This window comes from Macaca nemestrina, chromosome X, assembly GCF_043159975.1.
Source record: "Macaca nemestrina isolate mMacNem1 chromosome X, mMacNem.hap1, whole genome shotgun sequence".
In the NCBI taxonomy this organism is placed as follows: Eukaryota; Metazoa; Chordata; class Mammalia; order Primates; family Cercopithecidae; genus Macaca; species Macaca nemestrina.
Window position 1 is genome coordinate 62,984,961 of NC_092145.1, and position 20,467 is coordinate 63,005,427.

At 40.1% G+C, this 20,467-nt stretch overlaps 1 protein-coding gene and 1 long non-coding RNA gene across 6 annotated transcripts in view; one reads left to right on the forward strand and one right to left on the reverse strand.

Annotated features, from left to right (window-relative positions):
* The window catches only part of LOC105487992 (protocadherin 11 X-linked), a 789,315-nt gene extending 778,701 nt beyond the window's left edge, over nucleotides 1-10,614 (reverse strand). For 3 of the 4 annotated variants that reach the window (XM_011751645.2, XM_011751644.2, XM_011751643.2), the window contains exon 1: nucleotides 10,318-10,614. The gene's annotated coding sequence lies outside the window, so the exon portion shown is untranslated. The remainder of the gene's footprint in view (nucleotides 1-10,317) is intronic. The other variant, XM_011751641.2, reaches the window with a different exon arrangement.
* Nucleotides 10,615-10,630: 16 nt separating this feature from the next.
* On the forward strand, nucleotides 10,631-19,666 carry LOC105487993 (uncharacterized). Of its 2 annotated transcripts, none has more exons than XR_011618404.1 (3): nucleotides 10,631-10,903; nucleotides 13,288-13,455; nucleotides 16,751-19,665. It is a non-coding gene; the product is annotated as an uncharacterized lncRNA (long non-coding RNA). The 2 variants fall into 2 exon arrangements; XR_011618405.1 differs by lacking the exon at nucleotides 10,631-10,903 and adding an exon at nucleotides 10,957-11,582 and having other exon boundaries at nucleotides 16,751-19,666.
* Nucleotides 19,667-20,467: the final 801 nt, after the last annotated feature.

The window sequence follows — 20,467 nt, forward strand, 5'->3', positions numbered from 1 at the left end:
GCAGTGATGCTGATTGATTAGTAATTGTATATTGGTTCTATTTCTTTCTAAAGTGTTTTGATTCTGTTGTATATGCCAACCACCCAATTTTTGAGCATTAGCCTTATATTCCCTTATCTGTTTACTCCTGTATGCAGTTCTGAGGCATTCAAAATGTCTGTGACTTTCAATGAATTCAAATGCTCTTTCTTAAGTAATCCTGCTTTGCACTCATGGCCATTATAAAATGGCCAGCATACATTGTAACTGCTTTATTTTATGGACGCTAAAACTGAATTCATGGACTAAGAAAGGCTGCAGACAAGGAAAGCTTTAAGAACTGTGGAGGCAGACTGAAGGGTAAAAGGTCACTGTCAAACTGAGCAAATTCTTTCCCAATCTAAAAAGAAAGGCAAAGGAAATTCTGCCTGATGAGCTCTCACGTAAAGGTTTTGTCCTGTTTGTGTGTGTTCAGTGTGTGAGTTTATTACCTATTCTTAAGCCTCTCTTTAAAGAAAATTAATGTATTCACGTTTTGGAAGATTTTGATTCTCACAACCTAGCAAACAACCATCAAATAACAATTAAGGTATTTAAGGTATTCTCTTTTCTTTCTTTCCTTTTTTTTTTTTTTTTTTTTTTTTCTTGAGACGGAGTCCTGCTCTGTCGCCAGGCTGGAGTGTAGTGGTGCGATCTTGGCTTACTGCAATCTCTGCCTCGTGGGTTCAGGCGATTCTGCCTCAGCCTCCCAAGTAGCTGGGAGTACAGGCACACAGCACCACGCCCAACTAATCTTTGTAATTTTTTTTTTTAGTAGAGACGGTTTCACCATGTTGGCCAGGATGGTCTCGATCTCTTGACCTCGTGATCTGCCCGCCTCAGCCTCCCAAAGCGCTGGGATTACAGGCCTGAGCCACGGCGACCAGCCAACAACACTTAAGGCATTCTAAATACACAATATGAGAAGTAAAAGAGAGAAGCTATCCAAGGCAGTTTCAAAAAGCTTGCATATTTCACACTAAACTGAAAATCAGGCCCTATCATCCAGCACTCTGGTAGTTCTCTTTCTTCTCTATTTGATTTCCTTTCTCCTCACCTCTTCCTCTCTGTCACAAAGTAAAATAAAGCAGTCTAAGATTACTCAGGAAAGAAAGGAAAGCTTTGCTTTGGCATAATTCTCCCGCCTACCTTTGCCTGGCCTATACTCCCTAACAAACGCACATATGCCCTGACATAGAGAATGAGATTATGTAGCAAACATCAAATTTTAAAGAATGCACTCAAAATCTTCCCCAGATTACATTTAAAACTTAAAGTAAATGTGTACTTAACTATTTAGGGTAAATATGCATTTATAAAAATAAAACCATCCTTCCAGAAATGTATATTTCTAGCCATTTTAAGTAAATGGGCTTTTCCAGTCATTTTTTAAAAAATTAAAATACTTAATGCATTGATACTTGAATCTGTTCACTTGTTTTCCATATCAAAACATCATTTTTTATGTTTTATAACATAATATGCACAATACAGGTGTTTTAATCATCTCTATTCAAAACAAAATGTGGGAAACAGTATTTTCTAGATCTGAGTCAGAGTGGGAAATTGTTTACTGCAACAAAAAACAAACAAACGAACAAGTTTTGGACACATTTAACTTTCTGATAAGATACTATTATTAAATTTGAGCAAAGGTAATTAAAAAGCCCTACATGGTGGTGTTTTAAAATTCTAAACACATTGGAAAGCAGGGAACAAGTATGTTTGTGGAATTAAATTAATTCATGCTATCACCCAGTACCTTACATGAACTCCTGTAGCACTCACATCACATCCCTGAGCCTTCCTTTACTTATCTGTAAACTGAGAGGTTTGGACTAAATTATCTTTCTGGTCCCTTCCACTTCCAGAGTCTACAAAACCTGCACCATACTTGGTGTGCTGTAATGTAGAGTGACAATGAATATTTGTTGAATTCAATTTGATGTGACTATATATTACTTTGTTGTTGCTGTCATTCATTGTTTTAGCCCTATTAGAATATAAGTTTTTCAAAGATAGTACTCTCTGAAATTTCCTTAAGGGCCACCCTTCACATTTAAAGTATTGCAATGCTGGACAAGCCATAGGTCTTTAGTTATTGATGGTTAATGAATCAGTCTACTGCTTTGTGTAAAATATCACAGGATTTTTTTTTTTCCCTTTGCAAAGGGCCTTGAAATAACTTACAATTCCTTCATTTTACTTTTGGAGAAATTGAAGTCCAGGGAGGTGAAGGTTTTTGCCCAAGGTCACTCTCTAGACACTAATAAAACATAAATCATACAAGACCTTGTGTTCACACAATTTAAACCCCTGCTCTCACTGTACCTAAAAAGAGTTTGTAATCTGAAGACAACAAACAATGATTTGTATTTTGGGGGCTTAATATCCTTTTGGTTGATATGATACAAACCCACACTCAACTGATTACCAAAGATATGCTGCTTCCAAAATGTCATGTCAGGAAAAAAACACTACCTAAAAATCATTGGCAAACATCCCTTAAAATAAATCTTATGTAAAAATACAGGTGTTCTAAAGAAATGACAGTAGGATACTAGGATATAGCACTAAATATTTGCTACATTAAGTAAACTCAAACTTTATGGGCTGTCATTATGATGTGTCATAATTAAATTACTTTGTAAACAAAATGGAAGAAGCGTATGAGCATGTACTGCTAACATTTCAATAGTTCTACCATTTATTTAATATATATAATTAATATATATTAAATATATAAATAATATATAATTATGATTATATATTATAAATAATATTATAAACAATATATATGAAATCATATTTTTACAATGCCTAGTGCACAAAGACACTAAATAGGAGAATATAATGCTGGTAGAAAATTAACTGACAAACTTATTTTAATATATTTGAATATACTCATTTTGAAATTTTTATTTTTTAATCCAAAACACATTATATGTTTTGCTTTTTACATTCAGAACTTTGACAACATATACTTAAAGATACAAGAGAGGCAAGAAGGGATGTTAGGAAAAGACCTGGCTTGTAGACTAAAGACCATCAATCCTCTTGAGGCTTCCCCTCTTAATTCTGGAAATCCTTAGGGAGCTGATTTTATCAGTGGGAACTTCAGTCTCCCCATTGGCAAAATGGGTATAACCATGCCTTCTTTTTCTATTCAAAAATTTTTATGAGACTAAAATAAAATAACTTTTTAAATGATATAAAAATATAAAATACTATACATATTGAAGGAGTTAAAGAATGAATCAAAATAAAGGTGACAGAAAACAATCTTTTAATTTCATTTTATGTGATGATAGTAACTGAATTATATAATGAGTTAAAATCTCAATTTGCACTCTAATCACTTAAGGATTTTTAAAAGAAATGACTTTTCCTTTAGTTTAATTAAAATCCATCAGCAAATTAATTGTATCATTGTCATGCTAAAAGTTAGATTAGATTATTAAAACAGTTTTTATTGAACAGAGACAAATATTCTTCTGGAACTTATTCTCTTCTTTCATTTTCCTTTCCTCTTATTTACCCAAATCTACACATTCAAGAGAGCAGGTGTACAAAAATCATTCTTTCAGATTTGGGCTGGAAACAAAAGTTATAGCCACTGATGTTCTTTGTCTTAGTATGTATTATATTGATCCAATGCTTAACACATTAGAGACAATTAAAAGGGCAGTTTAAATCCTTGAACAGTTGAGGATTTTTAGATTGCAAAAAGATAATAGGTACATTTATAATTTCTGGCAAGCCACTCCTCAAATTCCAACAGTAATTGAAAAATACTCTTTTTCCCATGTTTTGCTGCTGTTTGATAATGAGAATGCAGTCTTTCCCCAGATGTAACTGAATATCAAAAGACACTTTCAATCTAAAATACCTTTCTCTATCTGATAAACCTTTATTTTACAATGAACCTTGCACAGAGAATAAATCTTGAGGGACCATGGCACATAGGTCATTTGATGTTTTCTCCTAACAAAAGATGACCACATTTTAGAGACAATGCCTTCGTGAAGAACTTCTATTGAAAAATAACACCTTTCAAATATGATTAATTTGAACATTGCAAGCCAGTTTGGAACATCAAGACATCTTACCTAGTTTTCTTCATTCTGGATACTGAATGATCAATAAAGTCGTCAAATAACAGAACTCTGCTCAGACAATGACATGTAATTTGGAATGTTGTAATATAAAGTCAATCCAATTAAATGTTCCAAAATATTTTATTTTTCCCAAAGGTAAAATGTATATATGTCTTTGATGAAAAATGTATTTTTACAGCATACTCTTTCTTCCCTTCCCAATTCCCAACGATGTTGAATCAATTCCACTGAATGTAGAGAGAGAAGGACGATATGAGAATTGCACCTTTACTATACACACACAAAGGTAATTTTCGAAGGATGCAGTTAAAATAAAACAAACAAGGGCTCCTTTGCCTTTGAACATTGGTAACTGTATGTTGACATGAACGCACGTTGACACAGGCCTTAAAATCCTGTGTGTGGGCAGAGGGGGTCTGCTGAGGGGGCTGCCTTCTCAAAATATTTAAACTTGAGCCACTATACCAATCCCACAAAGCAAAAAAAAATAAATAAAATAAAATAAAATAAAATAAAATAAAGAGGGGAGAAGGGAATAAAATAAGAAAATTTCACCGAAAATATAAAAGGAATGACCCAGGGGAAGAGAATATAGCAGAAAGGATGGGATGCAGAGAAACAGTGTCAGGAGTGTGTCAGTGAAAAATTCAGAAAGGTTGGAAATACTCCCCAAAGTACAATATTTGAATCCCTAGCCACAACCAAAGGAAAACAGACATTTGCAGGCATAATAAAAATATATAACAAATTGAAGGAATTCCACTAAAAGTCTTGTGTGAAATAAAGCAGCAAAAGACACAGAAAGGAAGAAACCTTGATGAAGAAAATTTGGCAAGTCTAAGCAAGTTTAAAGTAGAGTGGCTGGCTTTTCTTTCCCCTTAGCTTCTTTGAGGTCAATGAAAGATAGGACAATCCAAGGTGGCTAATAGGGAGGAGGATGTAAAAGGGGGAAATGAGTGGACAAATTAGCAGGATAATTAATGCAGGGGAAAGAGGCGGGGGATAGCTGACTTAGAGGAGGAAAAAGAAGCGAGATAGAGCTATTTGTTAGTGCCTAAAGGGAGGAAAAAGATGAGATTAAGAGGCTCTAACTGGTTGTAGAAAGAAGGCTGAGTAGGTAAACTGTTACATGATGTAGGGTTCAGAGACGATGTAGGGATGTGTGTAGAAAATGGGGTGAGGTGAAGACGAATGTGCTTGCAAGTTGCTGAAGGAGTGGGGGTCTCCCCTGGATAAAGAGAGTTTACTCCATAGATGGAAGATGGAGAATTTTTCGAAGGCTGGATGGGGAAAGTGAGATGGTAAAAAGATCTAAGTGGATAGATGATGATGCCTAAAGAGAAATGTTCTTCCCCAAAGTAGCCTTCCTTTCTTTCTTAGTTATACTGATTAGCTTTAGGTCCTATTCATTCATTTGTCCTCTTTTCTGAATGTTACATTATCTTCTTAACATATTTGCCTCCACTCTCTACTGTAATACATCAATGTATTCAATTCTTCATTTACATGCAAACAACAATAATATTTCTACTGTGTGCTATCTATTGCCCAATTTTCTCAGGCTATTTTGTTGTTGTTACTTTAACAAATTTGCTGGAAAAAATCGTCAAAGGTGTTTTAGGTCTACAAAACACACATATACCTCTAAACTTTGTAACAAGACATCAAGCCCTCATGCCCTCCCTTACTTATTCTGTGTGGGGAATGACCTTCCAGATATATTTCTTGGCTAGCCACTGACCAGGAATGACTATTTTTAAAACCACAGACCTCTCCCTCCTTTATGAACCTCTTCTCGACCTCTTAACAAAAATGAATTCCTCCCTCCATTATGCTCAATTACACCATTTATCACACTGTATCCTAGATCCATAAGAGTGTCATGGCTCAAAGAGGCCCATGCCATGTTTGTCATACTCTCTTTTGTATTCCTAGAACCTAGCACATTGTCTGGCACAGTAGGTGACTAATTAAAGTTTGTGGATTCTTCAGTGAATAAATACAGGGATGACACCTCCTTTAAAATGTGAAGCAAGATTCTTGGAGAGAATTAGCTTTCAAAAGTTCATTCCCTGTATAATTCTTTCCCACTAAGAAAACGTGGCTGCCATACATATTTTTTCAATGTAGCTCAAAGCCAGTGGCTTATATAAACTCTCCTTGTCGATGTGCCTCCCCTTTCTCCACCAAGAATCTTATAAATTCCAGCTAAAGGCTGTTGTGGACTCCTTGCGCAGAGAAAAAGAATTTTCTGCTTTCTGAATCTTTTAACCAGATTTCTTCCCTGCCACCAGCAGTCTGGAAGCTCTCTATCAAGAATTTCTATCTTGCAAAAAATATAAAGTTTTGAACACCAAGAGAAGGAAGAACGTGAAACCTGCAATCCCTTTTGCCAGGGCTTTCAGCTGCTGAAATCCAGCATTACCTGGGCGTCCTTCAGAATCCATTCCGGTGACTAAAAGGCCAGGGAGTCAGGGGAAGGGGCAGGGAGTGGGGGTGCATAGTTTATTTCAACCCTTAGTAAATGATTGAACTCTAGAAAATGAGTGTGTTTTATGCTTGGTCGGAGTTTCTTTCCCATTCCTGTATTTCAGACGCACAGCAACTTTAAGTTTACTGCCAGCTATACGTCATGAAAGGGAAGCTTTTCATCAAAGGGAAGAAGAAAAGGAAGGAGGAAAAATCCTACTTTTACAAAACAGAGTAATTCTTTGCTTCTGCTCCCTTTCCCCACATCTCTCACCTGCGTCCAAACCAAAACACAGTAGGTAAGCAGTTTGTTGCGAAACCGCTTGAAGGTTTTTTTTTTTTTTTTTTTTTTTTTTTTTTTTTTTTTTCCCTTTGGAAGGTAATTCTGCTCCAGGCGCCAGTTGCCTCTACACGCCCTGCCTCTGCCCCTCCCTCTTGCCCTGTGCAACCTTCCCCAACTGCATGCTGCGGCCCTTCTACCAAAGCTAAAGAAGGAATTGTCCGCAATCAGGAAAACAGATTAGCCTCAAATTTGGCAAAGCAGGGGCTTGCTCCTTAAGACTAGAAGAGCAAGCTCAGAAGGGAAGCCGCAGCGGGCTTCCGTCTTTAAGAAACCTATTCCTGCATCATCCCAATTTGGAGCGCGTGTCTCTAAATAAAGAGCACGGTGGTCTTTCCCCCATGGCAGTAGTGGATACAGCCTTTCCGCAACTTCCAATTTGCAGTTTCTTCTTTCTGTGAAGGGGACTCCCCAGCCAGCGCTTTCGCCTAAGGTTACAAACCCTCCCCCACCGCACAATTTTGTGGGAAAAATGACCCTCCCCGCCTTCTAGAGAGCTTGCTCTGTGACAGGCGAAGCAGCAGCCACGGGCTTTTTAAAGAGGCCGGTCTTCCCAGCCTTCTTTTTTATCACCCGAGGGGAGAGAAAACAGCAGAAATTTAACACCGGTTACTACTATTATTGCATCTGGAACACTTGCCCTCTAAAATGTTGCTAAATAAGTAAATTCACTGTGAATAGTTAAGGTGCAAGCTGAAAAAGGGAGAGAGCTGGGGCGCGGAGGAAAGGAGGAAATGGAGGAGGGAAGACCCCAAATCCGGGTTTGAACTCCGGGTTTAAATCCGGCGGCGGGCCGCCAGCAGTGGCCACCCCCGCTTCCGGCGCTTTAGCGCGCCTCTGAGGAGCGAGGGACTGGAAGAGGGGGGCTGCGAGCCGGGACCCAGGAAGGGCCAAAGGGACACGAGGGCGGCTGCGCGCAGGGAGCGCGCGGGGCAGGGCTGCTCGCGCTTGCGGGTCGGACTCGCAGCTCGGCTTCCTATCGGCCGGGCCAAGCCTCTCTGCAGCTGACATCATTGCCAGAGGAGGGGCTGCCCCTGCCAAGGCGACTGAAGAACAGGGTTCTCGGGCCTGGTAGGCAAAGGCGCTCCCTCGCCGCTTGGCGAGCGTGGCGCCCTGACAGCTGCAGCGGGACTCAGCTTTTGGGAACTGCACGCGCAATTCTTAATTTAGTCGAGGGAGAAAGGTATCTTTAGACCTTAGCGCATCCATCTCTCGGTTCTTTCGTCAAAACCGCCCGCACACCGTCCGCGCTCTATGATGAACCAGACAAAGGCAAGAAAGGGGGAAACGTGTACATACACTATTACTTCGACTTGCTTCCAATTGCTTCCCCACCCCCATCCCATCCCCGCCGCGACACACACACACACACACACACACACGCATACACACACACACAGACCCACAGAGGAAAGGCCAGCCCTGGCGCTGGAATTTCCTGCCGGGATTGCGAGAGTTTGTTTCAAACAAGATTAAAAGTGGACTTCCGTCAATCTTTACCAAGTTGCGCTGGTGCCCGCAAGTACCGTTTCCTTTTCTATTTTGAGTCACACCTGTTTTACTTTTTAGCGGGCCTAAGAAGACGGTCGCTTTAAGTCACAAAGCACCGCTATGTTCTCAGGTGTTGTGCTCAGCGTTCGGAATTCTCCGCATGCTCCTCAGGTTGTTTCCTGGTTGCAGCGCTAAGAGCGCACAGGCGACTGCTATGACACCATCGCCTCCTCCCCATCTTTGCTGCCCCCCTCCCCCTTCTACCCGGATTTTCAACCAGTTTCTTCCACACACTTTTCTTCGTACAAACAGATCCTAGGCTGGATTTAAATCCCATTTTGTGATGTTTCCACACAAGAAAAGGACACTTTAAAATTTTTTATTTTGTTTGTTGTTGAGCTTTCTTTTTCTTTTGTCCTAGCCCCTCTTCCCCACGGTTTCTGCTTTGTGGGTGTGTGCCGCAGTGGCGCAAATAACAATTCCCAGCCCCCAGCCCCCATTTTGCATCGGAGAGGCTAGGGCTCACCCATAAGCGCTTCACATGAGCAGCCTAGCGCCCCACACCCTAAGCCGCAGGCGGGTGAAGCAGAGGAACGCGGAATAAATCATTCTGAAGCAAAAGGGCCCATCTTCGGTTAAGCTCTAAAAGTCTTTCCTTGGGAGAGGCAAGGAAGCGGCTCTGGCTATACACTCTGAGAAAGTGACCTCTCCTCCTACCCCTCAGTCCCTTTGCGACTAAGCGCTCAGATGCAAGTCCCAGCTGCAACCCGGGCGGACTGCCGCTCCGCTCTTCTAAAGTCTAAAAAATGCACCCGTTTGCGGCTGCTCGCTTTTAAAAAGTCACATTTTCCGATGAATCTCTTTTAAAAGGTACATTACTTTTCTGGGGGGGGGGGGGAAAGCCGTTTTATCGCTACGCGCTTTAAGAAAAAGAATTCCTTTGTGAGGACGTGAACTGTTTCTCGGTTCTCTCTCAGAAAACACCATCTATTTATGGGATAAGTGGGCGGTTTATTGATTCATTTATTTGGCCAAGGGATAACAAGTCATTTCTTTAGAGAAAGGGGAACCCTTTTATGTCTGGCAATACTCTTAGAAAAGTCATTGTTTTAAAAATGAGAAAACGATGCCGTTTTCCGGCTAGATTATAAGTTGGTTTAAAAAAAAATAGGCAGTATTTCTCACACCTACCATCTCTACATCCAGCAGGTGCTGGCTGAGTATAGCCCCATAAATAGGGCGGGAAGGAAGGGCGGGGAGGCGAGCGCCAAGAGAAACAGCACCGGGAACCCTGTGCGCTCCTGGCTCTCCTGGCTCTCCGCTCTGCGCCAAGGGTCGTACCCTGAAGGGTTGGAGCCAGCCTGGCAGGGATCCAAACCCGAGCCCCCAGAGGAGCGCAGCGAGGCCGGGGACAGTTTCTCGGCTAGAGGCATCGCCCCTCAGCTCCGATCGCTCTGCCGGGCGACTCGGGAGTCCGGAACGTGCTCTTTTGTCAACACCCGCCCCAATCTTAGAGTTTCCCTCAGCCTCACTGAAGCTGGCTGCACCCATTAAAGGGAGAGACCTTTTTGCACAGCCAATGTCGGGGAAATTCATGCGCCGACACATTTCTGACAAAAGTGAGAGTTTTCCCAAAGTAACCAAGCGCAGCGGTGGCAGTGCCAAAAAGATATTCTCCCTGCGCTCTCCTCCGGGGTTTGCTCTTTCTCTTACCTCCTGGGAAGAGAAGGGGGAAGGGAGAATAGCAGAAGCGTCTTTAAAACCACCCGGTTGTCATAGTTCAGACCTCAGGGGCAGGCAGCGGGCAGTGTCCGCGCACTAAGTGTGGAACTCACGCCTCCCTGGCAGCACCCTGTACAGATACCCAGTCCGGTTACTTACCTATTAACGATCCCTTTAGAGTAGAATGAAGAGGTAAAACGAAAAGGAGAAAAAAAGGCTTCCGCCCGCTCCACGGAGACTGCGACTGCTGTAGCGGGCTCTACCGCCACAGCTCGCAGTCCGCAGAGCAGCCGGAGTCGCTGAGGTTGCTTCTGAGGCTATTCAGGCAGCCCGGGCTGCCTGTACTGCCTGTATCGCCGCTGGCTCTGCCACTCTGCGCACTCTGTTTGGCTTGCCTTCCGCTTTGCCGCGCGAGCAGCTGAGTGCAGCTCCTGCTCACGGCTCCTCCCGCCCGGACAGTTCGCCGACTGCAAGGAGCCAGTGCCGAGCCAGCCCTTTTGAATGGCGAGGGGGAGGGACTTAACAGAGGGGGAGAAAGGGGAAGGAAGGGGGGTGAACCAGGGGAAGGCGTGGGGAGAGAAGTGAACCAGTGTCCGGGCCGCCTGCTGGGAAGGGATGGCGCAGCACCAACTGCTGAGTACCCCCCTCTGGTCCCCACTCCCTGCACCTCACATCCCCCATCCATCCGGGGGCGGCCCCTCCCCGCTGACGGAAAACCAGAAAGAAGGGCGGGGGAGAGATGGAGGTAAGCTTAGGAAATTACTGCTCGCCTCCTGGAGAAGGAGGCCGAATGCGTGCTGGCGGCACTCTCCCGTGCGGGACCCGCTGCTGGAGAAAACGCGCCGCTTTCGGGCTGCTAGCTTTCCTGAGCAAAACCCAGGGCATGCAGTGTTCTCCTCGGTCCTCTGCTCGCTGTTCTCTTAGGCTTCCCTTTAAGTTTCACTCATTCACATTTTCTCAGAGAAGTTTGATTTTTCTTGTGTGTTTTTCTTGTGATCCCGCGGGCTGCCCTGACTCCAGCTAGAGAACAAGCATCCTATAGCACCATTTTCTCATACAAAGGATACTTAAGGCAGACTAGGGGAAGTAGGGGCAGGAGCCTGGCAAAGTCAGAGTTGGAGCTGAGAGGCTGTCTGCATATATCTTACTCAACTGTGAGCGGGATCTGGTACTTCGATCGCCTTTCCAGATTAATCCTCTGACAGCAGCGAAGGGGTGTGTGTGTGTGTGTGTGTGTGTGTGTGTGTGTGTGTGTGTGTGTGTATGTGTGTGTGTGTGTGTGAGAGAGAGAGAGAGAGAGAGAGAGAAGGAGAAGTTCTAGCGACCTAGCATTTGGCTACCCCAGAGAGCAAGCAGGAGTGAGTCAGGTGGCATTGCTGCCAGAGACCAGGCAGCGTCGCGGGCGTGGACGGCGCTTTTCCAAGGTAGGAAAGGGTGCAAGAGAGGGAGGAAGCCAGCCCGGAGCCTCATGCCTGGTTCTTACCAGCGAGCTCTGGCTGCCTGGTGGGCGACGGCTGGGTGGGCATTGGGGTGCCAGGTCCCCAAGGACCACTAAAGCTACCAGGACGTATGTGGCTGGTATATGCCTTCGAAGGGTCGTGGGTATAAGGAAGTGGGGCCAATTCCCCCGTTCCTGGCATGTGATTAAAAAACCAATAGTAACAACATCAAAACCACCCCAGCTGGTCAAGGAACAACTCCTTCAATTTACCCAGGGGCCAGAGAATGAACCAGGTGAATTTTCTAAATTCCTCTCTCCAGAAAGGTGTACGATTTTATGGGGAAAATCCACTTTCCGTGCTTATCTTGTAGAAAAACTTATCTTTCTGGTGTTGTGCAATTTTTTTTTTAAAGGAGGTGGCTCTTTTTCCTGAAACAAAAGGAGAAAAAGTAGAGAATGTTTTAGAGCACCAAGAACCCAGTATCCATTTTTTATTTTTTAGTCTACTGAATGGAAGAGGAGATGACATCTGCATAGAGATAGAACACCAAAAAGGAAAAAAATTTCAGAATTATAAGAAGTTGCTTTTTTTCTAATAGCTTCTTCAGGGAAAGTTTTTTTTTTAACTGAAAGGCAAATCTTTATGACTTGTTTTCCCACTACATCCTTCTCCATCTTCTTAACTGCCTCCTTTCCAATTCCTGATATTTTAAAGGTTAAAACCTTGGTTCAAATATCCCTCACGTCACTTTTTTGCATATTTTTATACCCAAAGCCATACTACTAGGAGAAACATCAGCACCGCAGCTCAATGCAGGTCTGCATGAAATGAGAGAAATGTTTACTTGCACAGGTGTGAGGAGACACTTCACTATTACATTTTGCTCCTCCTGTAACTGTCCCTCCATTATTCACAGTATCCAGCACATGCATTGTACTCTTCTTGGGAGCTAGGAAATGTCTGAGAGGGGAAATCAGAAGCTGCTAAATGGTTACAGCTCTGACTCTTGGGGATTGCACTACTGGATGAGACTGTGTCATGGGAGATGGCAGGAACTCAATGCAAATAAAATCACTGATTGATCCAGGGACAGTGTGGCACAGGCATGCTATGGGAGTGCTTTCAGAATACTAATAATTATTCATAACATCCACATTAGATACCAATTAATTGATTTCTGAAGATTTCCATTTAATCCCTAGGCAGGAGAAGATAACTATTTCATCACCGTTTAAAGTATTTAAAGTTATGATCATGACAGACTTATGAGATTAATATTATTATTCCATTTTGCAATTCCTGACACTGAAGTTCATAGAGGACAATTGATTTGCACAAGACCACGGCACTAAAGAGTAATAGACTCTAGATTTCTATTCAGGGTATATAACTCATAAATTCAGCTACATGGTTACTTTATAGTTAATCTGAATTCTTCTACATATAATATGGAGCAGGGCATTTAGTTTTAGGTGTATAGTCCAATAGAAAATGATCTGTATAGATTAGAAACATTACTTACAGACCAAGGAGACTCTACTAGTTGAACTAAGTAATCCAGAAAATTACCTAAGAAATTGAGTCTGTTGAAAAGACTGACAGAAATCCACATCTGAAAATAATGAAAAATGTCCCCCATTTTCTTTTCTCCTGTGTTCTGTCTGATGGTGGCACCAATGAGCAACAGAATAACCAAAAGGCACCTGGCAAAAAGCTCTAGACATTGTAACTCTAAAAGGACGGAAGAAGAACCTTTTCTGACTACAGGCAGAAGAACTCCCCGTTACTGAATGTTTTTTATGTACCATCTGCATTCTATAAATTGTCCTATTAATCCTCCAAACCATTCTGTGAGGTAGGTATTATTAGCTTCATGTTTTCCTTAACAAATGAGAAAACAGAGACTCAGTAAAAATGCCCAAGGTATTATAGCTATAAAATACATGGAAATTCCAACCCATGTTACGTCCAGTCCATTGTGCTGCCACTCAGCATATAGTCTTCAGATTGTGTAGTGACACATTTTCAGAATGTGCATTACATCAAAAATTTTATGACTAACAGAAGTCCTCAAAAGCAAAAAGGGCACTGTGGGAATCTGGTTTTTGGATGAGGTGTCAGGAAGGAACCGTAATATTTATTGCATTTTTTTTCCTTCAGTGTTCCCATTAGGAACCTAGACCAGGGTTCTGCTATGATCATAAAAGGGAAATTATGGTAATATATACCCCACAAACATGGAAGTATGCCTATTCTCTGAGGGGAAAACTCTAAAGCTTTTATGATTATATAATGGATCAAAGAAGAGTTTTCAAAAACATCAGTGAGTAAGGATGTTTCTCAAGCCTGTAAGAATTGATTAAAACCAAGAAATAACATGCCCATATAAAAAAGGATTGATCAGCCATAGAATCCTAGTGAAAGAAGACTCAGAGAGATGAGCCTTGGCAACACCTATTCATGTACATTTTCATTTCTCTGGCAAAATCACCCTTGATATGAGATTGATGAAGCCAATCAAATATTGTTATTTCAATTCCCCTTGCATGAAACATCCCTTATCAAGCAATCTGTCATCTCATCGTGATCTGTCTTTCCATATAGTCTCTGTTCAGAAAGAGAATGTACAGGTCATGCAGACAGACGACAACAGAGTAATTTGTATTTATCATGTAAAAGTTATTTCATACTGAATTCCATTCTTTTTTTGTGTTGTACATCACAAATTGCACTATACATTGCACAGAAATGTTATAATCAATGAATCATCATTGCTATTGGGAAAGTAGATTAGTGTGTGGGAATGAAACAGAAAGACTGGATAAAACACATTCTCCAGGATATTTTTACTGTTTAATATTAAACCATCAGCAACAATTGCATTCAGTAGGAGGGAGTGATGCTCAGTAGTTAAGAAAAAAAACTTTGGTTTTTGACCAAATTTGGAGTTCTGGCTCTGCCATGTTCTAGCTGTCTGGCTGTGAAGAAATTAATCTCTAGACCTGTATTGTCTGATAAGATAGCCACTACCCACATGCTACTGAGCACATCAAATGTGGCTTGCCCTAGTCGACATATGCTTCAAGTGTAAAGTATACACCCAATTTTGAAGGTATATCACATAAACACACATACATACACACACACATGCATACATACACATATGTAAAATATATTGACCAGGTGCCATGGCTCAGGCCTGTAATCCCAACACTTTGGAGGACCAGGGTAGGAGAATTGCTTGAGCTCAGGAGTTCCAGACCAGCTTGGGCAACATAGTGAGACCTCATCTATACTAAAAATAAAAAATTCACCAGGTGTGGCAGTGCACACCTGTAGTCCCTGCTACTGAGGTGGCTGAGATGGGAGCATTACTTAGGTCCAGGACTCGAAGGCTGCAGTGAGCTATGATTGTGGCATTTTACTCTAGCCTAGGCAACAGAGCAAGATCCTGTCTCAATATATAATATAATATGATATAATATAATATAATATGATATAATATAACATAATATAACATTATCATTGCATGTCAGTTACATATTGAGTCATTGGTTCAACAAATATATTATTAAATTAATTTCAACTGTGTATTTTTAATATTTTTAGAAAATTTCAAATTACATGTGTGGCTTGTATTACATATTTTTTTTGGACAGAGCTGTCCTAAAAAGCTACAGTTCCTTCATCTAAAATTGGGGATAATAACCTTATCCACCTCAAAATATTATAATGATATTTAAATAAGGTAATTCACCTAATATGCTCAGCACAATGTCTAACATAAAGCTAAAAGGTTGTCACTCTCCAAGACATGAAAAATAAAGATGTTAAGGAAAATTAAAAGATAACTTAAACCTCAAAGGGATAGAGACTGCTTAAAGCAAAAGCCTTAGTTAGGAACTCATTTCTCTTTTTCCCAAGTGAAATCATTCTGCTTCTCTCTTTAAAAGCAACAGCAAACATTCATGTGCAGTCATACGGGTAGGGGATAATACTGTGACCTACAAATATTATAGTGTATATGCAAATGATTTGAGAAGTTAAAAGTACTTTCTCAATTCCAAGCATTTTTACTATCATAATTTGTACAGGCAGTTTTACATTTAATTGGTAGATATTTCTAGCGTTCAGGCATTCACATCACAAGTGATAATAAGGCTGAAACTGATACAGGTACACAAAAGACAAATGAATTTCTTCAGAAGCTAAAGATAGAGAAATGGGAGAAGGTCTGCTAGTTGCAGAGCCGTATGCTGTCGGTAGTTTAACTGCTTTACCTAGCAGCTAACCAAATGCATAGCTCAGCTGGAGACACTAGAGGGTACTATTACTGAAAACATAGATGAATGAAATCTTTCTGCATACTTCCTCCTCTCCACCACTATAATGGATAAGAATATTTGAAAAGGGCATATCTGTGAAATGAAAGTAACATTTCTCCATTCCCTCCTGTATACGACTTGCAAGGTTTTTTTTGGTTTTTGTTTTTTAGACTTGGGACTGGCCTTACAACACTACCAAAAAAAAAAAAATACTAGAAGTGTGCTATAGTGCTTGGGCCAATAATTGGGAACAGTTTGAACTCATTCCCTGCTCTGAGAAAAGCTTTACTGAAAGTCCAAGGAGGGGAGGAAAAGAAAGGCTTTCTATAGAGGAAAGATTTTGATAAGAATTCTTAACTACTTCAACAACCTCTGTAATTAATAACGGTGCGACAACTGTTTGGTAGTCAGTTCATATATAAGATTTTTTTTTTCCCCAGTAGCCTTAAACAGATCCACAATTGCAGTGGATAAAAGCTATAGCTGAATTTCTTTCATAAGAACCTGACAATTACAGGCTTATATTTATAGCTGAAATTTGTTGAAGCACTGAGCTCTGATTATAAATGATTACAAATTATAAATTATTGTAAATGTGGGGTTGTTCTCAAGGTTGCCATTTTCCCCTGAAGAATTCATTTCTCCTACTGTACTCTTATTTTTCTGCAAATGAATAGCTGCAAACTGTACCAGACGAGGATTTTCATCTGCGTGCTATTGGCCTGTGTTGTGATGGCAGCAAGTGAATGAGGAAAATTATTGTTTTTTTAAAGAGCAGAATGATTAGAATGCTATTAACAGTCTCTATCTTTCTTGTTTCTTTAGGAGAGGCTTTGGCTTGAGTTATCCAGATGTTGCATGGTGAGGTGAAGGACTCCAACAGCTTTGTTTGTTGAAAAAAGCAGAATCTTTTTTTTCATTAACAAAGAGAATGAATTTTTCTATTCCATCAACATTTCTATGTGGCCATCTCTTCAGGACATAGGTATCAGCTACTGCTTTAAATTTAGGAAATGCACACACATATGTAACCAACCACATAATGTTTCCAAAGCAATATATTGAGATTGATACAAATACACATTTTTCAAGAATCCTGGACTAATCCCACACTATTCTGAGCCTTCTTTACTTTTTAAGCCTCTTTATTTCTATTATATGACTGTGAACTAAGTAGATTTAACTTTTGTATGCTTTGTAAAATCAGTTATATTTTCTGATATGTGATAACAAATATACTGTGTATTTCATTGAAACATATAGGAAAACTGTTCTTTTTTTCCTTTTAAAATCAGTGCCTATGGTTTAGTCAACAAAGTATTTAATGAGTGGCTGCTTTGAGCCATTTTTAATTGGCTGGACTACTGCAGACATACCATTTTAAATGATTACACATATGTTTAGAGAATCAGCATAGGATTTTTGTTTTTTCTTTGAGATTGAACAATTTTTATTTCATCATTACTAAAACTTAGCTGACAATTTTTATTTTGTCATTACTAAAGCTTAGCTGGATGTCAGTTTCTGCCTTTAAATAAAATATCCTAATCCAGGATTATTCTCTATTGCAAAAATGCAGCTGGTCTCAACTATTCCTTTTATATTTTATTTCACATAGGGTAGAAAATGGTGTGTCACTGTACTTTCATATAATAAAAAGATGTCTTGGATTTTAAATGTAATTGTCCTTTCTTGAGTAACTTCTAAATGAAGTGAAACCACAAAGGCAGTTTGGCATACTATTGATTCTATCCTGGTTATCTTTTTTGTCAGGCTAGAATGTGAAGAGAAAGCGTTTGGAGCACAGAATGGTTTTCCTTTTAAAGAAAAAAAAAATGAATGAAAAATGAGTAATGAAAATAAAATACTGGACCTAGATTCCCAACTCTGTGAATGTTATTATTAGCCTCCACCTTCTCTACCCCTGTCGCTGGAGCTTGACACACTAGTCTATCCTTTAGGCTGAACCTAATCCTGTCATAATAAAGAATCCTTCAGAAACCTTCACTTTGTCAACTGATGGGTTTTTGAATTCGATATTTTTTCAGACCCAGTGTTCAGTGTTCTTGCAGTGGATCGACCAAATCTGAGTTTTACTCCAAGTCCAAACCTAGTGGTCTAGTTCATACAATCAGTCGTCTAATTCAGTTATCTGGGGGCACTGTAGTACCCATTACTAGTACCAGCGCTCAGGCTCTGATAGTTGGAGCACTGACACCCTGCTTAGTTTCCACCAGTCCCTTTCCATGGTGCTGTCAGCTCAGTGTCAAGGAAATATTACCTGCTTCGCTGAAGGTCATGATTCCAAAAGGGCAAACTGCTTAGCACTGTCCTACAAATAAGATTACATATGACTCTAGCTTCTCATTTTATGTGTTATATCCTTGGACCATTTATTCTATGGAAGATGCTGAGGTGGGTAGGCTGTGTTGGTAAGACTTTCGCAGTTTATCAAAATATGTAATGATATGTCTTCCAATGACATTTATTATTATTGAAGAGTGTGACTGAATTACTTAACACCCACACTTCCAAAACCATATTTAGATCCAAAAACTAGATTTGGATAAATCCTAGATAACTGGAAGATAGTCTTTTATCCCCAAGTGGATTAGGTCTCAGAGAAGAGGAGGAGAAGGAGGAGGACGGTGGGACATAAGGAATAGGCAAACTCAGGGTCCTGAGGAGGAGAGGCAGTAGGGATCCTTTTTTTCTTTTAAAATTATTTTCTTTTATTTTTCCTTCAACTTCACTACTGTAACTTTTCAAATTTATACCCTGCTACATCTCTTTCAACTTTTCTGCATGTACTCCAGTGGGGTAAAATGCTCATCTGGAGACTGGTGTGGAAGTGAAGATGATAGGGAAGAAAGAAATTGAAGTCACCTAATCCCTTCATGATGATTTCCTTTCTGAAAATTCTTTAAGGAAGAGAAGGGTGTTAGAAGTTAGCAAATGATGTAAAGACCACAAATTGGTGTTCAAACCCTGTTCCCAAACTCCTAATCTCTTTACTTTGAGCTCCGGAGACCTGACTTGAGGCAGTGCAGTCTGCAATAGAAAGAGAAACTAGGAGAGAAGGCAGTGATGGCGTATGCACTCTGTCCAATGCCCTCTAGGGGGCAGCAGAGGAACAAATTGGAGCTGGGGAGGTAGGCGTGGTGCAGGATTGTATAGAGGATTTCCTGTGTTTCTTTAATACGTAAGTATGTGTTGTGACTCTCCAGCAGGGGCATGTTAAAAGTTTATTCAACCAGGAAACCTTTCTGAGGTAGTATGAAAAATACTGCTTAGCAGTTGTAAAAGTGCTTGGCTCTTCAAACCTGTCAGCCTATCATGATGAGGTTGATCACTCTGCATATAGCTATTTCTTTCTATTAACATTCATGTTATCCCTTGACGTTCTACTGCTCAAACCAGACCAGACCCAGTTTCAGAACTGAGACAACGAAGAGCAATTTATGGATATGAAAATGAAAGGAAATAAAAAGAATAAATCTGTACATTGTAACACAGACACAAGGACTTCTCATTGTAACTATTTTTGACATAATATATTACTTTTTTGCCTAGAACTTGTGGTGTATGTAACACAATTTTAGTTTAATAAGCTCCTTTTGTTTTGACTATGTTTTTACGGCATGACATGTAGGAAAAATAAATGGCTATGATGTACATTACCTAAGAATCTAGAAAGCCTCGATTCAACTTGTGATTCTATGACATTCTAGCTGTAGAACATTTGATAAGTTACTCAAATTCTTTCAATCTCAATACAACTGCTAAGCAGTTGTATTGAGAAATGAAATTACCTTGAGAATTGTTATTAGAAACATAAATGAGATAACATAAAAACTGCTATGAAGTACCTGATAAAAATATTTCAATGTAATTTAGCACTCAAAAAATTAGACAGCAAAAGCAGTCATTGAGGTAAAATGAAGCAAAAGAAAGGGGAGGTGGATATAGCTGTATTATCCATTCACTCATTTGTTAGTTCATCTATTCATTCATAAACAAATACTTATTGAAGAACTCTACATCCCAGGCACTTTTTAGCCATATTAATTCATTAAATAGATTTTCTACTTCATGTTTGGTTTTTAGTTCTAGACAGTGAGTTATATAATGATAAGTACAACCCCAGCATTGTATAAGTCACTATCCCTTTCACTGCTTAATGAAGTAGGCGGGTAAAAGGGATTGGTAACCTCAATTTATTTACATAAAATAAATATTCCCTCTCACTCCCACCACACAATTTGAATCTCTCTGAGGATATATTGCACCCTGAAATACAGTTCAAAATTTATTTTCACATAATCATTTGTATACACATCTATGTTTATAGATATGGATACAGATATTGATATAGATATATAGTGATGCATATTTTGCAACAGCGTGTTGTTCTTATTTTATATCTTATGAACAGCCACGCATTGATTGAATAACTGATACAAATAGAGGCAGATTTAACATGGAGCTAATGAAGTTTAAGATTGAGGGCCCTTCACTTACACTGGCCTCTTCTGAGGCCTG